Source organism: Equus caballus, chromosome 15, assembly GCF_041296265.1.
Source record: "Equus caballus isolate H_3958 breed thoroughbred chromosome 15, TB-T2T, whole genome shotgun sequence".
Lineage (NCBI taxonomy): Eukaryota > Metazoa > Chordata > Mammalia > Perissodactyla > Equidae > Equus > Equus caballus.
Genome location: NC_091698.1, coordinates 27893826 through 27904489, shown reverse-complemented (window position 1 = coordinate 27904489; position 10664 = coordinate 27893826). Strand labels below are relative to the sequence as shown.

Below are 10664 nucleotides of genomic sequence, written 5' to 3'. Positions count from 1 at the left end.
AATTCTCCTTACTCCTACCAGCCAATCCCTCATGACTCCAATCCCCGGTTAATACTTTCTTAAATTAAACTTAGTCTGTTCAAATTACTACGTGATTTCTTTCCTGATTGGACCCAGACTGATACACTGTCCCAAGAGAGAGCCAGGAAGAAGCTGTATCACCATTTATTACCTAGCTGGTTTGGGCCGAGTTGTGTCCCCCCCAAATTTTTATGTTAAAGTCCCAACCCCTAGTACCTCAGAATGTAATTGTATTTGGGGATAGGGCTTGTAAAAAGGAAATTAAGTTACAATGAGGCTATTAGGGTGGGCCCTCATATGACTGGTGTCCCCGAGACAGGAGCTAGTCTAATGAGATAGGGTCATCTACAAGGCCCCTGGCCTAACAAGAAAAGGCCCCTAACCATTGGGCAAGCTAGGAGAATCAGAGACCACCAGGATCCACATTCCACAGCATCAGGACTTTCCCAGGCTTACATATGTGCCCTAGCACCCAGGAGTCCACCGAAGGTGACCCTAGCCCCATTATCATAGTAAAAATCACACCCAGGGGTGGAGAGCTTACATGCTAATGAAACATGCAATGGTGGCATGTCGAACAATATTGCAAGCGCAAGGAAAACCTCACCTCTACATGCCATGACAAGGCACTCTCCCCGAGCCTTTGCCTAATAAAAGCCCCACAGTCCTGCTCCCTAATGAGGCAATCACCTGCACCTTTCCTTTCTGCCGGGAGCCGTGGCTACATCATTTGATCGGCTGTTTGACAGGGTCCAGCCAATTAATGCCGAGGGGTGCAGGGTCGCCCCTTGGTGAAGAATAACCGGCCAGCCCCTCACATAGTTCTGAAACCTGTGCTGCTTCTAGTTGCCCTTCATTCCTTTTCCTTTCTTAACCTCCAGTTTTCACTCCTTTGGGTGGCTGCTTGGGAGGCACTACCTCCCGGGAAAATTAGATATAGTAAGAGAATGTGACCACCTGCAGGTAACTTTCAAGATATTTTTCAGTTAATTATTGGAGGAGCACACAGTCCCATTTGAGACAAGCAGAAAGGAATCCTGCCCAGATAAGATGTCGAATTAGGTTTATGGCCTCTGTCTGGTTAATGTTTCCTTCTCCCTCCAGTTCTTTGGCTAAATATATATATATATGCATCATCCTTCTAAGTTTGCTGGTTAATTGGATGATCAAGAAGTATCTATATATTATTCTTGACCTTCTGCTTTCTGTTAAAATGTTATAGAGGTTTTCTCCTAAAAGCAATAAATAATAAATAATTGATGAGTAGAAGGGCCGAGGGGTGCAGGGATGCCCCTCGGTGAAGAATGGCCAGCCGACACCCCTGATATTTTCTGAATTATATGCATGCTTCCTAGCAAGGTTATGTCTATACTTATTTCTGTTTTTCATTCTTGAAGATATGTAGTTTAGCTTAGCTTTTCAGCCCTTTACTTTACTAACAAAATGATACTTCCTCCGGCAGTGTACTTAAGGGACTGTTAGCTCTACAATCTAAAAGACAAAGGAATGCTTCCACCCCCTAAAGTGTGCGAAAAAGTAAAGATGTTTAACTGCCCGCTGAGAATGCAGATAGCCCTGGGGATAAGACACCCTGGAGTCGCCTTTTGTTCCCATTAACCGTCTACACTAATGGCGTAAATGATTGAGGGAGGCAGGGATGGCTCCCCCAGGATGTAAACAGACGGACTGCTGTCCTGTCCGGAGGCCTGGACCTTCTCTCTTTGATTTAACTTTACCATGAATTACAGCAGATGCCTAGGTACCTATCTCCTTTAGCTTAGAGACAACAAACACTAGTTAATTGCAGAGAAGACTACCATTAACCTTATGCTCTATAGAATAGAATGCTAATAAATATTCTTGTGCTCGTTTTTTACTTCCTTATCTCTCTGAGAACATTTGTAGAACCATTTCTGTACTAATCCTGAAAAATATATAAACAACACTTGTGCACAGTAAAGTTGGACTTGCTAACACCAACCCAAGTCTCACGTCCCCTTTATTTTCCCCTCATTGCGCCGACGCCGTCCATCCCTCAGGAACCTGGACTCAGCCGGGGCGGGACCCCGGCACCTTTCTGGACTGGCTCCCTTGTGCCTCCCTTGTGCACGAGCTAATAAACTTTCACTTTTCTACTTCCATTTGTCATCTCTCTTGGTTTCTATCCTGGTGGACAACAAGAACCCAATGCACTGGTAACATCCTCATAAGAAGGGGAAATTTGCACAGACACCAGGGGTGCATGCACAGAGTGACAACCATGTGAAGAGGCAGCAGGAGGGTGGCCATCAGCAACCCAAGCAAAGAGACCTCAGAAGAGCCCAAGCTGCCAACACCTTGATTCAGACTCCCCGCCTCCAGAACTGAGAAAATAAATTTCTGTTGTTTAAATGATCTGGTCCTATGGCAGCCTAAGCAGACTAACACACTAGCCTTGGAAGTCATGCAGGGTCATCCACTACACTCTATTTATTAGAAGTGAGTCATTAAGTTCAGCCCACAGTAAAGGAGGTGGAAATTAGACGCCACTTGTTGATGGAAGGAATGTCAAAGAGTTTGTGGACATGCTCTAAAATCGTCACAGAGGCATAGCAGGAGAACGGCCAGGCAGGACATAATAGCGGCTTGGCCTGGGATGGTGGGAATTCTAACTATTCAGAAGATTTGGGGAGGTAAGTCTGCTAGGATGTGAAGATAGGTTGGAACTGGGAGTGGAAGTGAGGGAGGGGCAAAGACTGAATTCTGCTCTGGGAGCTGCCCTGCTGGATGGATGGTCATGATATCCCCTAAGATAGAGAAGAAAACCATATTTTATGTGGAAAAATCATGAATTCAGTCTCAGACATGTTGAGTTTGTGGTAGCTTTGAGACATCAAATGGAGATGTCCAACAGACAGTTGGGTGTATGGAGATATACACATATGAGACTTCCTTCTGTAGGTGATAGTTAAGCCATCAAGGATGAAAAAGATTGCTTAGGGATCCTACTGAGTGAGAGAAGGAGCCATAAGGACCACGCTTGAGAGATGCCAACATTTATAGGTTGGAATGGAGAAGGGTGAGTCTGAAAAAGGAACTGAGATTGAAGAGGAAATTTGAGAAAGCATGGTATGACAGAAGGTTTATCAGTTCAGACTATGTATGGCTGCAAGTAACAGGGGTTCAAAATAGCAGTGGCTTAAAAAAAGATTATTTTTCTCGTGCATAAAAACCAAAATGCCCATATGTGACCCTTAGCAACCATTAATCTGTTCTCCATCTCTGAAATTTTGAGATGTCATATAAATGGTATCATACAAAATATGACCTTTTGAGACCAGCCTTTTTCACTCAGTATAATGCCCTTGAGATTCATCCAAGTTATTGAGTATATCCAAAGTTGGTTCCTTTTTATTGACAAGTAGCCTTCCTTGATATGGATATACCACATTTTATTTAACCATTCACCTATTGTAAAAAAAAAATTTGGTTATTCTCATGTTTTTAGCTATTACAAATGAAACTGCTATGAACAGTCATGTACAGGGTTTCATTTCTCTGGGATAAATGCCCAAGAGTACAATTGTTGGGCCATATGGTAAGTGCATGTTTAGTTTTTTAACAAATAGTCAAACTGCCTTCTACAGTGGCTACAGCATTTCACCTTCCCACCAGCAATGTAGGAGAGATGCGGTTATCTACATCCTCTCCAGCATGTGGTACTGTCTCCATTGTTATTTTAGCTGTTCTAATAATTGTGCAGTGATATCTCATCATGGTCTTCATTTGCATCCCCCTAATCTCTAGTGACACTAATCATCTTTACATGTGATCACATGCCATCTGTGTAACTTCTTCAGTGAAACATCTCTTCACATCATTTGCCCATTTTCTAATTAGATTGCTGTTTCTCTGTTCATTTTTGAGAGTTAATTATATATCCTAGATACAAGTTCTTTGTCAGATAGAGTAATTTGCAAATATTTTCTCCCAGTCTATAGCTCGTTCTTTCATCCTCTTAACATCCTTTTGCAGAGCAAAAGTTTTTAATTTTGATGAAGTACACTTCAATGATTTTTTTTCTTTTATTATGCTTTTGGTGTAACGTCTAAGAACATTTTACCAAGCCATAAATCTCAAAGATTTTCTATATTTTGTTCTAAAAGTTTGATAACTTTACATTTTAAATTTAATTCTAGGGTCCATTTTGAGTTAAATTTGTATAATATATGAAGTTTAGGTCAAGGTTCTTTTAAGTGATGGATATTTAACTGCTCCAGCACTATTTGTTGAAAGGACTATCCTTCCTCCATTGAATTCCTTTTGTATCTTTCTCAAAAACAAGTTGGGTATATTTGTGTGGGCCCATTTCTGGGTTCTCTTTTCTGTTCCATTGATCTGTCTAACCCTCTGCTAATACCACACAATCTTGATTACTGTAACTACATAAGCCTTGAAATCGGGTAGGCTGATTACTCTCATTTTATTCTTCTTTTGTGAAATTATTTTAGCTATTCTGGTGCTTCTGCCATTCAATGTAAATTTTAGAATACTCTTATCTATATGCACAAACAATCTTGCTGGGATTTTGGTAGGAATTGTTAAACCTGTATATCAGTCTGTGGAGAATTAACATCTTTACTATGTTGAGTCTTCCAGTCTATGAACATAGTATGTCTCATTATTTGTTTGATCTTTGATTTCTTTCATCAGTGTTTTGTAATTTTTAGCATACAAGTCCTGCATACATTTTGTTAGATTTGCACCTAAGTATTCATTTTTATTTGAGCAAATGGTATTGTATTTTTAATTTCAGGATGCACATTTTCATCGTTAGTGTATAGAAATATAGTTGATTTTTGTATGTTGATCTGTATTCTGTAACCTTGTTGAACTCACTTATTCTTCCCAGGAGTATTGTTTCGTTTTGTTTTTGTAGAATCCTTGGAATTTTCTATGAAGACAATCATGTCATCTGCAAATAGGGATATGCCTATTTCTTCCTTTCCAACGTATATGCTTTTTATTTCCTTTCATTGCCTTATTGCACCAGCTAGAACTTCCAGTACTAGGATGAATAAGAGTGGTGGGAACAGACATTTTTGTCTTGTTCCCAACCTTAGGTGGAAAGCATTCCGTTTTTCACCATTAACTATAATGTTAACTGTAGGCTTTTTGGTAAATGCTCTTTATCAAGTTGAGAAAATTCCCCTTTATCCTTAGTTCTCTGAGACTTTTTATCATGAACAGGTGTTGAATTTTGTCAGATTTTTTCCTACATTAATTGATACGACATAGTGGGTTTTTTTTAGCCTATTAACATGGTAAACTACATGGACTAATTTTTGGATATTAGCTTTGCATTCCTGGGATAAACACCATTTGGTCATGGTGGAGAATTATTTTTATATTGCTGATTTATACTTAGTAGTATTTTGTTAGGGCTTTTTATACCTATATTCATGAGCGATATTGGTCTCTAGTTTCCTTTTTGTACTATCCTTGTCTCTTTTTTGTATCAGGCTATCTAACCTTCATAAAATGAATTGAGACATGTTTCTTCCTCTTCTGTTCTCTGGAATAAATTATGTAGAATTGGTGTTCATTCTTCTTTAAACATTTGATAGAATTCTCCAGTGAAACCATCTAAGAGTGGATATTTCTTTTTCAAGAGTTTTTAAATTACAAATTCGATTTCCTTAATAGATATAGTGTTATTCAAATTATCTATTTCATATTGGGCAAATTCTGATTGTCTGAACTTTGAGGAATAGGTCCATTTCACCAAAGTTGTCAAATATATTTCTGTAGATTTGTTCATATATCCTCTTATTATCTTTTTGATGCCTTCAGGGTCTGTAGTGATATCACCTGTTTTCATTCTTGATATTGGTAATATGTGTTTTCTTCCCTTTTCCTTTATCATTCTTGGTAGAAGCTTGTCATTGCATTGATCTATTCAAAGCACCAGCTTTTTGTTTCATTGATTTTTATCTATTATTTTTCTGGTTTCAATTTCATTGAAATTTTCATTTATTTTTTGCTCTTAACTTTATTATTTTTTTCTTCTGCTTGCTTTGGGTTTATTTATCTCTCCTTTTCCTAGGAGCTACAGGCAGCTAAGCTTATTGATTTAAGAATTTTCTTCTTTTCTAAAGTAAGAATTTAGTGCTGTAAATTTCCTTCTGAGCACTGTCTTAGCTGCATCCCACAAATTTTGGTGTGTTATTTTTCATTTTTATTAAGCTTAATGTATTTCTTATTTTCCTTGAGACTTTATCTTACACTCGTGGATTGTTTAGAAGTGTGCTTTTCAGTTTCCAAGTTTTTAAAATTTTTTCCACTTATATTTCTGTTATTGATTTCTAGTTTGGTTCCATTTGCTCAAAGAACACACTCTGTATGAGTTCAATTCTTTTAATTTGTTCACATCTGTTTTATGGCTCAGAATATGGTCTATCTTGGCAAACGCTCCATGGGCACTTGAAAAGGATATGTATTTTGCTATTGTTGGATAAAGTGTTCTCTAAATGTTGATCAGCTGCTGTTGGTTGATTGTGCTGTTGAGTTGTTCTATATCCTTTCTGATTTTCTGTCTAGTTGAGAAAGGGATGTTGAAGTTTCCAGCCATAATTGTGGATTTGTCTGTTTCTCCTTTCAGTTCTGTCAGTCTTTATTTCACATATTACGCACCCCTGCTGTTTGTACTTACACATTTCTGATTGCTATGTCTTCTTAGTGGACTGACTCTTTATCCTTATGTAACGGCCCTCTCTGTCATTGGTAGTTTTCTTTGCTCTGAAGTCTATGTCACTCAAATTATTATAGCCACTCTTGATTTCTTTTGGTTAATGTTTTCATGGTATATCTCTTCCCCCTTTTACTGTCTGCCTACACTGTTATATTTGTTGTGAGTTTTTTGTAGACACCATAGAGACAGCATGTTTTTGTTTTGTTTTGTTTTGTTTGAGGAAGAACAGCCCTGAGCTAACTACTGCCAATCCTCCTCTTTTTGCTGAGGAAGACTGGCCCTGAGCTAACATCCATGCCCATCTTCCTCTACTTTATACGTGGGACACCTACCACAGCATGGCGTGCCAAGCAGTGCCATGTCCGCATCTGGGATCCAAACCGGTGAACCCTGGGCTGCCAAAGTGGAAAGTGCACACTTAACTGCTGCGCCACTGGACTGGCCCCAGCATGTTTTCTTTTTTATCCACATTGACAATCTCTGCCTTTTAACTGGTATATTTAGACCATTTAATATAATTATTCAATCTAATTTAACTTTTTATTACATTTAACATATAATACATTTACACTTAATGTAATTATTTAATTATGACTATATTAAGGCTTAAATCTACCATTTTATTTTTTTGTTTTCTGTTTATTTTCTTTGTTCTTGTTTCACTTTCTTTTCCTGCCTTCCCATGAGCTACATGAACATTTTTTAGAATTCCATTTTGACTTATGTCCAGTGGTCTTGAGCTTAACTTTGTATCGATTTTTAGTGGTTTCTTTAGATATTACATTATATATACATAACTTATCACAGTCAATTGGGGTAGACTTTCTACCAGTTCAAGTAAAGCATATAAACCTTCCCTCCCTTTACACCCCCCCATTTATAATATAATTGTCTTAAATATTTGCTCTATATACATTGAGAACCACATCGGGCAGCATTACCTTTGCTTCAATTGTCAAACATAATTTAGAAAACTCAAGGACAGTCTCTTGTATTTCCCCATATTTTTACTATAGTCCTCTTTCTTTTTTCCCCACAGCTCACTGATGATCTTTTCATCATGTTTAAATTATTTTTTACTCTGTGTTTCATTTTGGATAGCTCCTAGTGGTATGTTTTCTTTTTTAAGTTTGCTTTAAATGCTTCTTTGGTGAGGGGACCCTACACCTCTACTCTATTGAGAGAAGCAGTTTTACAGTCTAGAGGCGTTTCATATTTTTTACATCTCTTATTCACAGGGAATGGGTTCCAGCAGCTCAGGCTCCTTCCCATTGGTTCTCACAAATGGAGAACCAATTTCTCCATTTCTCCGGGTGGAGGAGGCTGGTGCTTCAGCTGAAACCAAGTACTTTCTCTTTGGCTTCCTTCTTTTCCTGATCATTTCCTTCACATGTTTCAGGAAGTTTTCTCACTCTTAAAGTGCTTAATATGCTCATATGTACATTTATGCCTTTGGTGAGAATCTTGCTCTTAACTTGTTTGTTTACAACAATGCCAACAGCATGCCACGTAACATTGTAGACTCTTCCAGTTTTGCCACGGTAACACTTGTGGGGCATTCCTTTTTGAACAGTGCCCATTTCTTTGATGCCTATAAGATCACCTTTCTTGTAGATTTGCATGTTTGTGGCCAAAGGGACAACTTCATGTTTTCCAAAAGATCTACAGAACATATAGTGGGGACCTCTCTTCTTTCCCTTTGTGTTGGTCATTTTGGCAAATGATGAGAAGATAGACCTTCCGGCCGAACAGCTAGTGCTATGTTTTCAAACTCACTAGTCTTTTCTTCTGCACAATTGAGTCTGCCATTAATCCACCTAGTGCATTTTTTATCTCAGGCATTGTAGTTTACATCAATAGAAGTTTGATTTGGGTCTTTTTAAAGTATCTTCCATGTCTCTAGTTAACTTTTGAACATATGGAGTACAGTTAATAATAATTGCTCTAATGTCCTTGTCGGTTAATTCTAACATCTTTCAGTTCTGAGTTGGATTAAACTGCTTGATTATTCTCATTATGGGTCACGTTTTCCTGGTCTTTCCAAGCCTGGGTAATCTCTGATTAGATAGCAGATCATTTTTACCCTGTGGGTGCTGATTATTTTTGTTTCTATAAACATTACTGAGCTTGGTCTGTGATGTAGTTAAGTTACTTGGAGCCAATTTGATCCTTTTGGGTCTTGATTTTTGATTCATCAAGCAGGACTGGAACACTGCTTGGGAAGAGCCACTGTTCCTGGCCTTGTGCAATCTCTTGGCACTCTTCCCTCTAATTTTTATGATGATTCTTTCCCTGGTCTCAGATAATTACCTCACAGGCATGCACTGCTCAGTACTCTGCTGAAGACTCGAGAAGAAACCTCTACAGAACTCTGAGCTCTCTTTCAGCCCATGTATCTTGACTCCAGTACTCTATCCTGCAAGCTCTAGCTTCCTTGGTCTCACTGGGCCCTCAGCTCCATTGCTGCAACTAATGGGAGATGCTGTGTCCACCTCAGTCCCCACTTACTGTGCCACAGCCTGCAAACTCTCTCAAAGCATTAAGCTGGGACAGCCATAGGGCCTGCCTCATTTGTTTCCTGTCTATCCAAGATCATTCTTCTTCATGCTTGAGGTCCAATTTCTTAAAAACCATCGTTTCATACACTTTATCTGAGTTTTTTGGTTGTCATGCAGGAGTGTAAATCCTGTCCCTGTTCCTCCATCTTGTCCAGAAGCAGAAGTCCTCCTCTCCTTGGCACATGGAAAGCGTGGCCCCCTGACCTCTGCCTAAGTTATATTTCCCTTACCCTGTTTCCCTTTAGTCTCTCTGGCTGCCCCTCTGGTGCTGCCCACCCTTACATAATATGTCTCCTGACTGGGGTTTACGCCAGGCTCTCTAGTCCATTCCCCCCGATCATACTCACTCCCACAGGTTCCATTTCTATTTCTATGCTGACCTCTACTTTCAACCCAGTTTAGAGCCCCAAGTTCCACACTCATATCTCCAACTGCGCACTCTGCAGTGACTCTGGAATGTCCCACAGGCACATTAAATACAACCCATCCAAAACTGAGCTCACCATCCTCTCCCCAGACCTGCTGCCCTTCCAGAACCCGTGTCCATGGATGGCACTGCCATCTACCAGGCCGGAAACCTACGACTGGGCCTGCACCTCCTTCCCCCTCACTCCCACCTCCTGTCATCACTGAGGGCTGCCAGTTCTACCTCCTGAACATCTCTGGACTCACCATCTCCATCGCAAGCCAAGCCACCACGGCGCTCCCCACTGCACTCTTACCCAGACACCTTTCTTTGGAGGTGTGGCCAGAGTAAAACTACTCAACGCAAGTCTAACCATGGCACCCCCGGTGAGGACCTTCCAATGGCCTCCTGTGCGCTTAAATAAGGCTCCAACTCCTTCCTGGGACAAGTAAAGCCCCTGATGATCTGGTCCTTGATTAGGTCTGGGACCTCTTGCCCAGAGCCCCTTATGTGTCTTCATTTGCCAGACGCCTGGAAAGCTGGGTTGTAACCGCCTGATAATTAAACCACCTCTCCACGTTAGAACGCCTGCTCTCTGACGCTGGAGGTTATGCCTCCCACTACCCTGCCCTGCGCCCAACACACTGCATAGAAGACAGGGCTGCTAAGACTGGGTGTAAAAGGCTGGACTTGGGGTCAAGAATGCTGGTTCCACTACTCACTGCCTGAGTCATCTTGAGCAAAACACTTCCGGCCCCTGGTTCTCCATATATAAAATGGGTGCAATCGTCCCTCCTCTCCTCAAGGATATGTTAAAACCAGAAGACAAAAAGATGTGTCTTTGTCTGCCAGCGCGCTATAATTTGATTCCTTCCACCGCATTTGCCCAACAATCAGAACGGGGCCTGGCCTAGAAGGAGGGCCTGCCGCAGGTGAAGCCGGCGAGGCG

At 40.4% G+C, this 10664-nt stretch overlaps 1 pseudogene; it reads right to left on the bottom strand.

Annotated features, from left to right (window-relative positions):
- Positions 1 to 7866: 7866 nt before the first annotated feature.
- On the bottom strand, positions 7867 to 10651 carry LOC111768035 (large ribosomal subunit protein eL21-like; annotated as a pseudogene).
- Positions 10652 to 10664: the final 13 nt, after the last annotated feature.